The sequence below is a fragment of the Salvelinus alpinus genome, chromosome 39 (genome assembly GCF_045679555.1).
Source record: "Salvelinus alpinus chromosome 39, SLU_Salpinus.1, whole genome shotgun sequence".
In the NCBI taxonomy this organism is placed as follows: Eukaryota; Metazoa; Chordata; class Actinopteri; order Salmoniformes; family Salmonidae; genus Salvelinus; species Salvelinus alpinus.
Genome location: NC_092124.1, coordinates 449,991 through 464,123, shown reverse-complemented (window position 1 = coordinate 464,123; position 14,133 = coordinate 449,991). Strand labels below are relative to the sequence as shown.

The following is a 14,133-nucleotide window of genomic DNA, read 5'->3' as shown; positions in this document are numbered from 1 at the left end:
AGGAATAGATATAGCCCTTGGTTCACTCCAGACCTGTCTGCCCTTGACCAGCACAAAAACATCCTGTGGCGTTCTGCATTAGCATCAAATAGCCCCCGTGATATGCAACTTTCAGGGAAGTTAGGAAAACGATATACACAGGCAGTTAGGAAAGCTAAGGCTAGCTTTTTCAAACAGAAATTTGCATCCTATAGTACAATTTCAAAAAAGTCCTGGGACACTGTAAAGTCCATGGAGAATAAGAGCACCTCCTCCCAGCTGCCCACTGCACTGAGGCTAGGAAACACTGTCACTACCGATAAATCCACAATAATTGAGAATTTCAATAAGCATTTTTCTACGGCTGGCCATGCTTTCCACCTGGCTACCCCTACCCCGGTCAACAGCCCTGCGCTCCCCACAGCAACTCGCCCAAACCTCCTCCACTTCTCATTCACCCAAATCCAGTCAGCTGATGTTCTGAAAGAGCTGCAAAATCTGGACCCCTACAAATCAGCCGGGCTAGACAATCTGGACCCTCTCTTTCTAAAATTATCCGCTAAAATTGTTGCAACCACTATTATTAGCCTTTTCAACCTCTCTTTTGTATCGTCTGAGATTCCCATAGATTGGAAAGCTGCCGCGGTCATCCCCCTCTTCAAAGGGGGAGACACTCTAGACCCAAACTGCTACAGACCTATATCTATTCTACTCTGAAATATATTCTCTTTGAAAGCAAAGTTAACAAACAGATTACCGACCATTTCGAATTTCACCATACCTTCTCCGCTATGCAATCTGGTTTCAGAGCTGGTCATGGGTGCACTTCAGCCATGCTCAAGGTCCTAAACGATATCATAACCGCCATCGATAAGAGACATTACTGTGCAACCGTATTCATCGACCTGGCTAAGGCTTTTGACTCTGTCAATCACAACATTCTTATTGGCAGACTCAACAGCCTTGGTTTCTCAAATGATTGCCTCGCTTGGTTCACCAACTACTTCTCCGATAGAGTTCAGTGTGTCAAATCGGAGGGCCTGTTGTACGGACCTCTGGCAGTCTCTATGGAGGTGCCAAAGGGTTCAATTCCTGGGCCGACTCTCTTCTCTGTATACATCAATGATGGCGCTCTCGCTGCTGGTGATTCTTTGATCCACCTCTACGCAGACGACACCATTCTGTATACCTCTGGCCCTTCGTTGGACACTGTGTTAACTAACCTCCAGATGAGCTTCAATGCCATACAACTCTCCTTCTGTGGCATCCAACTGCTCTTAAATGCAAGTAAAACTAAATGCATGCTCTTCAAACGATCGCTGCCCACACCTGCCCGCCCGTCCAGCATCACTACTCTGGATGGTTCTGACTTAGAATATGTGGACAACTACAAATACCTAGGTGTCTGGTTAGACTGTAAACTCTCCTTCCAGACTCACATTAAACATCTCCAATCCAAAATTAAATCTAGAATCGGCTTCCTATTTCGCAACAAAGCATCCTTCACTCATGCTGCCAAACATACCCTCGTAAAACTGACCATCCTACCGATCCTCGACTTCGGCGATGTCATTTACAAAATAGCCTCCAATACTCTACTCAGCAAACTGGATGCAGTCTATCACAGTGCCATCCTTTTTGTCACCAAAGCCCCATATACTACCTAACACTGCGACCTGTATGCTCTCGTTGGCTGGCCCTCGCTTCATACTCGTCGCCAAACCCACTGGCTCCAGGTCATCTGCAAGTCTCTGCTAGGTAAAGCCCCGCCTTATCTCAGCTCGCTGGTCACCATAGCAGCACCCACTCGTAGGACGCGCTCCAGCAGGTATATCTCACTGGTCACCCCCAAAGCCAATTCTTCCTTTGGCCGCCTCTCCTTCCAGTTCTCTGCTGCCAATGACTGGAACGAACTGCAAAAATCTCTGAAGCTGGAGACTCTTACCTCCCTCACTAGCTTTAAGCACCAGCTGTCAGAGCAGCTCACAGATCACTGCACCTGTACATAGCTCATCTGTAAATAGCCCTTCCAATCTACCTCATCCCCATACTTTATTCATTTATTTATCTTGCTCCTTTGCACCCCAGTGTCTCAACTTGCACAACTTGCACTTTCATCTTCTGCACATCCTACCATTCCAGTGTTTAATTGCAATATTGTAATTAATTTGCCACCATTGCCTATTTATTGCCTTACCTCTCTTATCCTACCTCATTTGCACATGCTGTATATAGATTTTTCTACTGTATTATTATTGATTGTATGTTTGTTTATTCCATGTGTAAATCTGTGTTGTTGTATGTGTCGAACTGCTTTGATTTATCATGGCCAGGTCGCAGTTGCAAATGAGAACTTGTTCTCAACTGGCCTACCTGGTTAAATAAAATAAAAAATATCCCAGTTCACGTGATCGAAGCAATCTTGAAGCGTGGAATCAGATTGGTCGGACCAGCGTTGAACAGACCTGAGCACGGGCGTTTCCTGTTTCAGTTTCTGTCTATAGGCTGGGAGCAACAAAATGGAGTCGTGGTCAGATTTGCCAAAAGGAGGGCGAGGGAGAGCTTTGTATGTGTCGTGGAAGTTAGAGTAACAATGATCCAGAATTTTGCCAGCCCGGGTCGCACATTCGATATGCTGATACAATTTAGCGAGTGTCTGATAATGTGGCAAAACTGTGTTGTCAAAAACAACAAGAAATGTAATATAATCCTAGGTTACATGAATTGCATTGAAATTGAACTTGGAACAAAATTGAACTTGTCTAAACAAATTTGCAGTCGAAGCATCTTTAATAAACAAATTCAAGTGGTTTGATCAAATATGATCTGAAACTCTTTTGGTGATTGAATATGTATTGAGTAACGTGACGTAAATGAAGTGTGATGGAATGTGCAAAAAATGTGCGTGTACGTTAACGTTCAATAGAAATTGACCAATGAAAACACGCCTTTGAATATATATGTGAGATGCACTGTTGAGCGCTACATCCCCTTTAAAGATTCTGAATGATTCACGCTTAGGAGCCTGCTTGACACAGGTTTGTTGGATGTTTAACTTTATGCTTTGCCTATTCAATTATATTGTTTCAGGTGTGTGCTCACTAACTATGTAAAAATAATGAATACATGATTGTGTTTGTTTGCGCAATAACATTGATAACTGGGTCATTAAAAAAAACATCAGTCACCATATATCGCCAAATTTTCAAAAGGTGTAGATGTCTGGTGGATTCATTCGTTTTAAATGTCGATAACAACCATCATATTATCAATACAGGTTACGTTATATCGCAGGCTGGATAGACTACGGATTTTAAGACGTAGGCCTATTCTCGAAACATCACGAAAACAATAGTTATCTGTTACAGGCGTTCCCTATTCCGTAGCGTGCTTGGTGAATCAACACGTAGTCATAAAAATAGCTATGCTGTATAACTTTTTATTCTTGTAAGCTATATTAACTTCTTGCGACCGCAAATTGTAAACACGACATTTCCAAGGCAGTCGAGTGGAAGAGGTTGAAGAAAAAGGTCGTATGAGGAAATAGTACGTTTGTGCGACACTCAACTTTGTTTCGAAACGTTTATTAGCGTGATGAGCGCTTTTAGGACTTGTGAAAAGAGCCCGAATGACGCCGTTAGTTAATTAGCTAATATTGTAATACAAGTTTAAATAGAGACAATGTATCCATTGTCAAACTCATGTTGCGGCATCCCCCGCCTTGTCATTTGTATCGAGACAGTTTCCTGAGTTGTTAATCAGTGATTGTCGAAAAATACTCTTATGCTTTTTAAAACCACTTATTTAAACAAGCAATATAAAATAATTCCATTAGTAAAGCAAAAACGATAGGCTACTCCGAAATGTTAATACTTTTGATTTTATTTTGGGATTAAGTCATTTTTATCACGTTGCATTTAAAGGGAAAGTGTGATACCCGTTTAAGTGATCAGGTTCTGTTGAAATTGCAATGAGTGTCTTGTAGCATATTAATGCTGCATTTGGCCTACTCCGGTCTTGGTGACCTTTTCAAATGAAGGTTTATTTTTGCTCTTGCTAAACAGTTCATTCATAAATGTTATTAAGCTTAGTACAGGTGGCAAGATTTAGACCTGTTGGTGTTACTAAATCGTCAATGTTCTTTGCCAGAAATCTGTAATGCACACTTTCTTAACCCTGCCCAGGCCAGCTCAGGGTGGCTGCAAGTTCACAACTATTTCAAAGACATACACTTGTTACCAATGGTTGTAGCCTACTTATTAGGCCCAAGTTCAAATAATGACGGTGCCTTTGAAACTTGGTTGGATAGAACACCAGAATATTTGACGTTTTAAGCTAGGCCTATACCTGGCTCAATGTGGTACAGCAGACAACCACATTCGAGGAATTGCGTGTAATGTTGCCTGGAGTCTGTTTTTGACATTGACTTACTGAGTGCGCTGGTTTTAACTGCCTCTCCTGTTGACAATATACTTGAGATGCGAACCCTTTATTTCACTGGATTGGTCTGCCATGTGGTTATCATATGGAGTTGCATTGTTCATATACTACAAAGGAGATAATATTTTGTCAGTATATTACAGTACTGCTGTTGAAGACAGTTTTTAGGTGAAAGGTGAATGTCTCTTAACTACAACCTAAGGGGGAGTGGTGGCATGCCCCCCTGCAAAAATGTTTGCCCTTCAAAATCAGATTTGGTTGCATCTGATGCACCCCAATTTGTTAGTCAATTAAGTAGATGCCACAAAAGTAGGCAGCTAGTTGACTAGCAGCTGGCGCTTATGGAACACACTGAAGGGGTCACCAGGGATGTGTTTCGGTGAGGTGAAATGTTCACAACGTCGCAGATAGAGTGTAACAAATACAGGTAACATGGTTTCTTATTCTACAAGACAGACAACCATATCTGTTCTACTCAATGCTTTTCTATATGAACGTTTCTGTAACGTTGCACCATCCTGAACCGGTCCCTGTTTACACCCATTCATCATCCAGCCAGGCTGTGTGCCACCTGTTGCCTGGTTCACGTTCCCAATCCCACCCTATCTTTTTTTTTGCCTAAAAGCTCCTAGATCTGGTCTGAAACCAACCCCTATACAACCTTCCTTTAGTAGCATGCATTCATGTCTTTGAATTCATGTCAAATGCAGATATGAACGGAGGTGTTGACTGACAACCATGTGGCAACATCTACAGAAGATCTTCACACGCCTTTTACTATATATTACAAAGGTATTCTGCTACGAAGTCTGGGAGGGCTGCTTTGCTTCTAGTCCTTAGGAAACTTTGCAGTATTTTTTTATTTTTTATGTTTTATTTCTTACATTGTTAGCCCAGAAAATCTTAAGTGTTATTACATAGAGCCGGGAAGAATTAGATATCAGAGTGGCGTCAACTTACCAGCACTACGACCAGGAATACGACTTTCCCGAAGCGGGTCCTTTTTCCGGACTACCCAGTGCAGTTAATATGATTCAAGAGGCTGACCCAAAACAACGCCGCCAGAGAAGAGGTAGACGGAGCGGTCTTCTGGTCAGACTTTGAAGGCGCGCACACCACCCACCACTTTCGAGTATTTCTCGCTAATGTCCAGTCTCTAGATAACAAAGGTAGATGAAATTAGGGCAAGGGTTGCTTTCCAGAGAGACATCATGGATTGTAACATACTCTTTCACAGAAAATGGCGCTCTCGAGATATACTGTCGCAGTCGATACAGCCACCTGGATTCTTTGTACTTTGTGCCGACAGGAATATGCATCTCTCCGGAGTCATTAAAACTTGTTTTTCAACCACTCCACAAATTTCTTGTTAACAAACTATAGTTTTGGCAGGTCTGTTAGGACATCTACTTTGTGCATGACACAAGTAATTTTTCCAACAATTGTTTAGACAGATTATTTCACTCATAATTCACTAACAATTCCAGTGGGTCAGAAGTTTACATACACTACGTTGACTGTACCTTTAAACAGCTTAAATTCCAGAAAATGATGTCATGGCTTTAAAAGCTTCTGATAGGCTAATTGACATCATTTGAGTCAATTGGAGGTGTACCTCTGGATGTATTTGAAGGCCTACCTTCAAACTCAGTGCCTCTTTGCTTGACATCATGGGAAAATCAAAAGAATTCAGCCAAGACCTCAAAGAAATTGTAGATCTCCACAAGTCTGGTTTATCCTTGGGCACCATTTCCAAACGCCTGAAGGTACCATGTTCATCTGTACAAACAATAGATAAGTATAAACACCATGGGACCACGCAGCCGTCATACCACTCAGGAAGGAGACGCGCTCTGTGTCCTAGAGATTAACGTGCTTTGGTGCAAAAAGTGCAAATCAATCCCAGAACAACAGCAATGGACCTTGTGAAGATGCTGGAGGAAACGGGTACAAAAGTATCTTTATCCACAGTAAAACGAGTCCTATATTGACAACCTGAAAGGCCACTCGGCAAGAGAAAGAAGCCACTGCTCCAAAACCACCATTAAATAAGCCAGACTACGGTTTGCAACTGCAAATGGGGACAAATATTGTACTTTTGGAGAAATGTCCTCTGGTCTGATGAAACAAAAATAGAATTGTTCGGCCATAATTACCATCGTTAGGTTTGGAGGAAAAAGGGGGAGGCTTGCAAGCTGAAGTACACCATCCCAAACGTGAAGCACGGGGGTGGCAACATCATGTTGTGGGGGTGCTTTGCTGCATGGGGGTCTGGTGCTCTTCACAAAATAGATTGCATCATGAGGAAGGACAATTATGTGGATATATTGAAGCAACATCTCAAGACATCAGTCAGGAAGTTAAAGCTTGGTCGCAAATGGGTCTTCCAAATGGTCAATGACCCCAAGCATACTTCCAAATGGCTTAAGGACAACAAAGTCGGGGTATTGGAGTGGTCATCCCGAAATGTTTGACCCAAGTTAAACAATTTAAAGGCAATACACTCAATTAGTATTTGGTAGCATGTAAACTTCTGACCCACTGGTAATGTGATGAAAGAAATAAAAGCTGAAATAAATCAATCTCTCCACTATTATTCTGACATTTCACATTCATAAAATAAAGTGGTGATTCTAACTGACCTAAGACAGGGAATGTTTACTAGGATTAAGTGTCAGGAATTGTGAAACGGAGTTTAAATGTATTTGGCTTAGGTGTATGTAAACTTCTGACTTCAACTGTATCTCTCTCTCAAAACACTGGCGGGGTGAAGACTTTGCTGTTTTTTAAAAACTGTTTGCCCCTTTTGCAAATGCTTATTTACCCTGAAGACCAGTTTATTAATTGTATTGTAAACAGTCTAGCTCTACACTTGATTTACTGCACTTGAGACGCTTTGCGAAGGCTTCAGCTTTGAACTCTGTTTACACAACTTAAAGGAGAAGTTGTCTTTTTTACAACAATCTATATTTTGTATGGAAATGTCATGTTCTACAAGGGTCCAGACACAGAAGCACACACTGTCTTCTCTTTGTCGGGCATCATTTGAAAGACTTCTGTGCACTGATAATATATGGGAATCCATCGGTTGCTATGAGAATCCAATGTCCTGAGGATATCATTGTTTGTTTGAAGATCACAAAGTAGTTCTGAGTGATTTAGTGCTTTTTTTTAAAGGTCTGTTCGGTTTCAATATCATTTAAAACATTAAATCTAATCTCTGCTCAGGCAGTAAGTCTGCCAGTCAGATGTAACCGTATCTATTCACTCCACATACTGTACTGTCTTTAGTCATTCTATTTGGCTAGCCTGCCTAAGTAGACTATGCTTCAGAACTGTCTGACAATCATTTGACTAGTTCAAAGTAGATAAGGCATACTTTCAAACTTTCCCTTTTTCGTTGTGTACATTCCGTTCTCATGCGGTCTGTGTGTATCTGGCCAGAGATCTGTATATAATGACGAGATGCTCATGTTGCCGCCATAACAATGGGGGTCGTTGTCCCAAAGGTGGGAAGGCAGGGAACAAGCTTAGATCCAATGAAACGCTTTGGGCTTATTTAGGACAGATTTTTCCAAGAGGTTTCACTCTCGCTTCGCCTCTTCCCGTCTGATCCATCACCGCCAGCCAGAAACAGGAGCAATGGATTATGGTTATTGTAGTTAATTACCACGTTTCTGAGAAACTAGGTGGAATATTAAAGAAGGAAGCACCAGTGACTCGGCCAATAAGAAAGTGGTCAGATGAAGCAGCTGCTTAGCTACACGACTGTTGCTAGCACAGACTGGAATATGTTCCAGGATTTTTCCGATGGCATTGAGTACACATCAGTCACTGGCTTCATCAATAAGTGCATCGACGTCGTCCCCACAGTGACCGTGTACATACCCCAACCAGAAGTCATGGATTACAGGCAACATTCGCACTGAGCTAAAGGGTAGAGCTGCTGCTTTGAAGGAGCATGGCTTTCAAACTATTACCGACTACAAAGGGAAGCACAGCCGAGAGCTGCCCAGTGACATGCGAGCATCAGCTGTTTCCGGACGACTGTGTGATCCCGCTCTTCATAGCCATGTGAGCAAGACCTTTTAAACAGGTCAACATTCACAAGGCTACATGGCCAGATGAATTACCAGGATGTGTACTCCGAGCATGTGCTGGCTTGTCTTCACTGACATTTTCAACCTCTCCCTGTCCGAGTCTGTAATACCAATTTGTTTCAAGCAGACCACCATAGTCCCTGTGCCCAAGAAGGCTAAGGTAACCTGCCTAAATGACTACCGACCCGTAGCACTCGCATCTGAAGCCGTGAAGTGCTTTGAAAGGCTGGTCCTGGCTCACATCAACACCATTATCCTAGACCTGCCACAATTTAACAAACTGCCCAAATTGCATCTGCTGCATTTCCTTCTGACCTGTGTGCAATACAATTTAAAACAGTCCATTTAAAAAATAAATAATTGAATGATTCTGTGGCCAAATCATGCCAGCCTATTTTGATTGTTTTTATTTACTTCTGTATAGACTGGATTAGGCTATAATTTTGGCAATTTTTATTCAATTTACTTTAGGAAAAGCTTCTTCTAGCCTTATGCATGCGCTGCCTATGCCTGCATATGAAAAACAACCCCATTCGATATTTGAGTACAGGCTACGGATTCCATTTGTTTTTGTAGGCCATTCTAAATAAATAAAAATCCATCCATAGGCTATATGTAAAGACCATATTGAATTAAGAATAGTGTGATGGGTGAGAATATTATCAAGTGCTTGTTAAAATGTGAATGAGAGACTGAAGTGTGTGCAGCCTGCGCAAGAAGCAGAGCTCATGCCTTTCATGTGGCTTTTTTCAAATCATCATTAGTCGCATCATGCAGGCTTTAAGTATAAAAAATCTAAACGTATAGCCTAACATTTGTATCACAACTGAAGTTTCATAAATAACTCTAAATGAAGCCAATAGGAGGACCTGTTTCTTTTGTTAATTTCTCAACACAGAATAGCCGCATGTGCACACTCCCTCGGAAATCATTTGGAGAAAATATCCTTTCTATTTTCTTCAGCTGTGTTCAATTGTATTCCTCATACTGTAAAATAGTGCCACAGGATTCTAAGCAAACCTTGTCTGCTAAATGAACTAGTGTAGCCCACAGCCAGATCAGGGCCTAACATAAGGTAAACTCAGAATGTGCTATTCTGTTCTTCTGAAATGGGCTACAGTTTCTTTAGACCTGTCCTAAAATAAATAATGGATTTATTGTGATGGTGTAGACTGTCGTTCTCTTTCTGTCTCAAATGAGAATCTAGCATTTTTAAAATGTAGATGTTCCAACGGTCTGCATCAGTGGTTCCTGGAAGCCAGGACATGCTAAACATGTTTGTTAATTAACGGTCAGTTACCGTGAGACCGGCAGTTATTTGCATGACAAAGTTTAATGACCGTTACAGCCCTACCCATGAGCCCCTTCTCTTTCCACTTAACCAGCATCCTCACCCACTGAGCACTGACCGACACCGGACGTCCATGGATGTTGAAATTTGGTCAATCCGCCCTGGCCTTGATTTTAACGTCCACAGTCGTCAGGACTGGCCTTCATTTGGTCCAAACATAGACGTCCATGATTGATTCAGATTTGAACCGGAACTAATCTGAAAAAATCATAGATGTCTGTTTCACAAGTTTGCACAATACAGTAGAGTATTGTAAAGCAGAGTACAGTAAAGTGTACTATACTCGACAGTACAGTACTAAACCCATTAGAGCACACTAAAGTGGATTACACTCTACAGTGCTGTACTGTGTATATATACTCTGCATTACTCTATTGAGCTCTACTGTGCTGTACTTAGAAGTCACAAGTTTGGACGTCAAAGATTGGTACAGATTTGGTCCGGACCAACAATTTTGTTTAGTGGAGCTCATTAAAATAATACAGAATGTGTAGAATAATACCCACATATGCAAAGGGGGATATTGCGTACGTCTAGCTCGGTGTACCTATTTAGGATACATCACCATGAAGAGAATGGCATTCATAGCCATCATAATGAATTTCTGTGTAGTATAGATCAGGGACCCACTTCACTTACTGTGGTTCAAATAACAAAAGCGATTGTATTTGTATTTAAATATTTTTTTTAACTCGAGGTGTTGTAATAGCTGACTTCATTCTTTCTGCAGACATTTTTTTTTATTCTTAATTTGGAGCAGATTTAAGAGTTTATGGAAAACATGGTCACCTAAAAAAGGGGATTTTACCAAACTTTGCATCGGCACAGTTCTTCCAGTAAATGTATTTTTGTAAAAATGTCTGTAAATTAAGTAGGCCTTGTGCGTTGTATGGTTCGTTACCTTGTTTGCCATACGTTTTAAGTGAGTCACAACGCAATTCTGTAACCCTGGTTGCTGCGACACACAGACCAATTGCTCCAGTCTACAAACTTGTGATTATCATGTGGCGCATTGGAGGATTCTTGTCCCGTCAGCTTTGAAGTACAATGACAGCATTCATCCCAAGCCATTCAAGGAAATCTGGAAATACAGGCTTGTGGTGTGGGGAAAGAAACTCTTGGTCCTCTCTCTCTGTCATCTCAAATGTTCGGCGTAGCATTTTCTACTACAGATTACGGAGCTCTCTCTCACCCCACTCTGTGGAACAGGGCCATGTGAGGGCCAACATGGCCGCCGCGATCCGCTTGTCTTTGGCAGGGGTTACTATCTATTAGCGAGAGCTCCATTCTGTTGAGTGGAAAGTTGGTGCTAAACGTTCTCTTTTAAACGGCTAAATGAGCTAAAGCTGATGAGATTAAGGATATTTAATACTTTCCATCGATGGTTAAATCGTTTTGAGTTTGTAGCATTTCAGTATAATGGTGTGGCTGGTTAAAATGTTTGCGGGAAGAAAAAACAATTCTATAGTCCCTATGAAAAATGACAATGTATAGCCACAGTAGGATCAGAAAATGAGAACTTAATTTGTCACGTGCCGAATACAGTGTATACGGTAAGGTGTAGACCTTAATGTGAAATGCTTACTTACAAGCCCTTAACCAACAGTGCAGTTCAAGAATAGTTAAGAAAATATCTACCAAATAAACTAGAGTAAAAAGTAACACAATAACGAGGCTATATTATAGGGGGTACTGAGTCAATGTGTGGGGGTAGAGGTTAGTCGAGGTAATTTGTACATGTAGGTAAGAGTGAAGTGACTGCATAGATGATAAACAGCGAGTAGCAGCAGTGTGCAAAATAAATGGAGGTGGGTCAATGTAAATAGTCCGGTGGCCATTTTATTAATTGTCAGCAGTCTTATGGCTTAGTGGTAAAAGCTGTTAAGGAGCCTTTTGGTCCTAGACTTGGCGCTCCTGTACCGCTTGCTGTGCGGTAGCAGAGAAAGTCTGTGACTGGAGTCTCTGACAATCTTTGGGGCTTTCCTCTGACACAGCTCATTATATATGTCCTGGATGGCAGGAAGCTTGGCCCCAGTGATGTACTGGGCCATACGCACTACCCTCTGTAGCGCCTTACGGTCAGATGCCGAGCAATTGCCATACCAGGCGGTGATGCAACTGGTCAGGATGCTGTAGAACTTTGAGGATCTGGGAACCTTTGCCAAATCTTTTTATTCTCCTGCGTGGGAATAGGCTTTGTCGTGCCCTCTTCACGACTGTCTTGGTGTGTTCGGTCCATGATAGTTCATTGGTGATGTGGACACCAAGGAACTTAACTCTCGACCCGCTCCACTTCAGCCCAGTCAATGTTAATTGGGGCCTGTTCGGCCTGCCTTTTCCTGTAATCCATGGCTTCTGGTTGGGATATATACGTACGGTCACTGTGGGGACGACGTCGTCCATGCACTTATTGTTGAAGCCGATGACTGAGGTGGTAAACTCCTCAATGCCATTGGATGAATACCGGAACATATTCTACTCTGCTAGCAAAACAGTCCTATAGCCTAGCATCCGCGTCATCTGACCACTTCTGTATTGTGCGAGTCACTGGTACTTCCTGCTTTAGTTTTTGCTTGTAAGGAGGAATCGGGAGGATAGAATTATGGTCAGATATGCCAAATGGTGGGTGTGGGAGAGTGTGTGTGGAGTAAAGGTGGTCTAGAGTTTTTATTTTATTTATTTAAAATCTGGTTGCATATGTGACATGCTGGTAGAATGAGGTAAAACGGATTTAAGTTTGCCAGCATTAAAGTCCCTGGCCACTAGGAGCGCCACTGTTGGATGAGCATTTTTTTTGTTTGCTTATGGCCTTTTATAGAGTTGGTTGAGTGTGGCCTTAGTGCCAGCATCGGTATGTGGTGGTAAATGGATGGCTACGAATAATATAGATGAGAACTCTCTTGGTAGATAGTGTGGTCTACAGCTTATGATAAGGTACTCTACCTCAGGCGAGCAATACCTGGAGACTTCTTTAATATTAGACACAGCTGTTATTGACAAATGGACACACACCCCCACCCCTCGTCTTACCAGACGTAGCTTCTCTGTTCTGCCGGTGCATGGAAAATCCTGCCAGCTCTATTATCCGTGTCATCGTTCAGCCATGACTCAGTGAAACATAAGATATTACAGTTTTTAATGTCCCGTTGGTAGGATAGTCTTGATCATACGTTATCGATTTTTATTTTCCAATGATTGCACGATGGCAAATAGAACAGATGGCAGTGGGCGTTTACTCTCACCTACAAATTCTCAGAAGGAAGCCTGACCTCCGCCCCCCCCTTTTCTTCACGCAAATGGCAGGGACTTGGGCCTGCTCCTAGGAAAGCAGTATATCCTTCCCGTCGGACTCGTTAAAGAAAAATGATTCTTCCAGTTCAAAGTGAGCAATCACTGTTCTGATGTCCAGAAGTTATTTTCGGTTATGCATAACTGTAGCCAGAGTGCTGTAAAGAACTGTTCATGTAAAAAAATGGCTTTATAAATAAAATATTTTGAGTTCTTCACCACTGGATGCCAAATTGTATTTTTGAACCGAGGTATCAACCGAACCGTGACACAAACGATTAATGAAACGACACATGGATTTTGTAAACCTTTGCACCCCAACATTTTATTTGAATGTTAAGACAGCAGGTTTGACGCTTTGTTTATGAAGCTAGATGTAGAGAAAGCTAGTATTCTCTTAATGATCATGGTTATAAATGGCTTTTTGACAAACGTACATGCAGTTTAAAATTAAACTAGGTGAAAGTTGGGTCTGACGTATTACTTTTTGAAATTGTCCTCTGCCATGTTTTTAGGATTCATAGCCCAGACTCCGATTCTTAGGTGCAATCTGTAAATGTGATGACCCTGGTTTTGTTTGTAAATGGGAGTGATGAATCTTTGCAAATAAAACGATTATACTTTCTTTTTGTTTTGGGGGCTCATATCCCAAAATGCAAAACTGTGGTGGTTATCAGCAGTCAGTGGCACCATCCGTACTAACAGTGGTTGACTCTGCAGTGCAGAGTGATGGTCCGGGCCTCATGGAATCTTGGCAGGGTATGGTTAGGAAAGCCTGGTCCCATATGTTTGTGCTATATGGCTACGGTTATGCATGACCATAAGAGTTGGCGAGACGGCACTAACAGATCTGGGACCTGGCTAGGGGTAGGTAGGTTCTAGTTTTGAAGCCATCTTACCAGACTACTAACTGTCATTAGGTCCTGTTGACAGGGCTGAGAGGGAGGCTGCAGTCACCAAGCCATACCTGCAGTG

General features: G+C 42.0%; 1 protein-coding gene across 2 annotated transcripts in view; it reads left to right on the top strand.

Annotated features, from left to right (window-relative positions):
* Window positions 1-2,924: 2,924 nt before the first annotated feature.
* Window positions 2,925-14,133, top strand: part of LOC139566853 (long-chain-fatty-acid--CoA ligase 1-like) — a 50,582-nt gene continuing 39,373 nt past the window's right edge. The window contains exon 1 of one of the 2 annotated variants that reach the window (XM_071388175.1): window positions 2,925-3,017. The gene's annotated coding sequence lies outside the window, so the exon portion shown is untranslated. Of the gene's footprint in view, window positions 3,018-3,377; window positions 3,526-14,133 lie in introns of those variants that run through there. The other variant, XM_071388177.1, reaches the window with a different exon arrangement.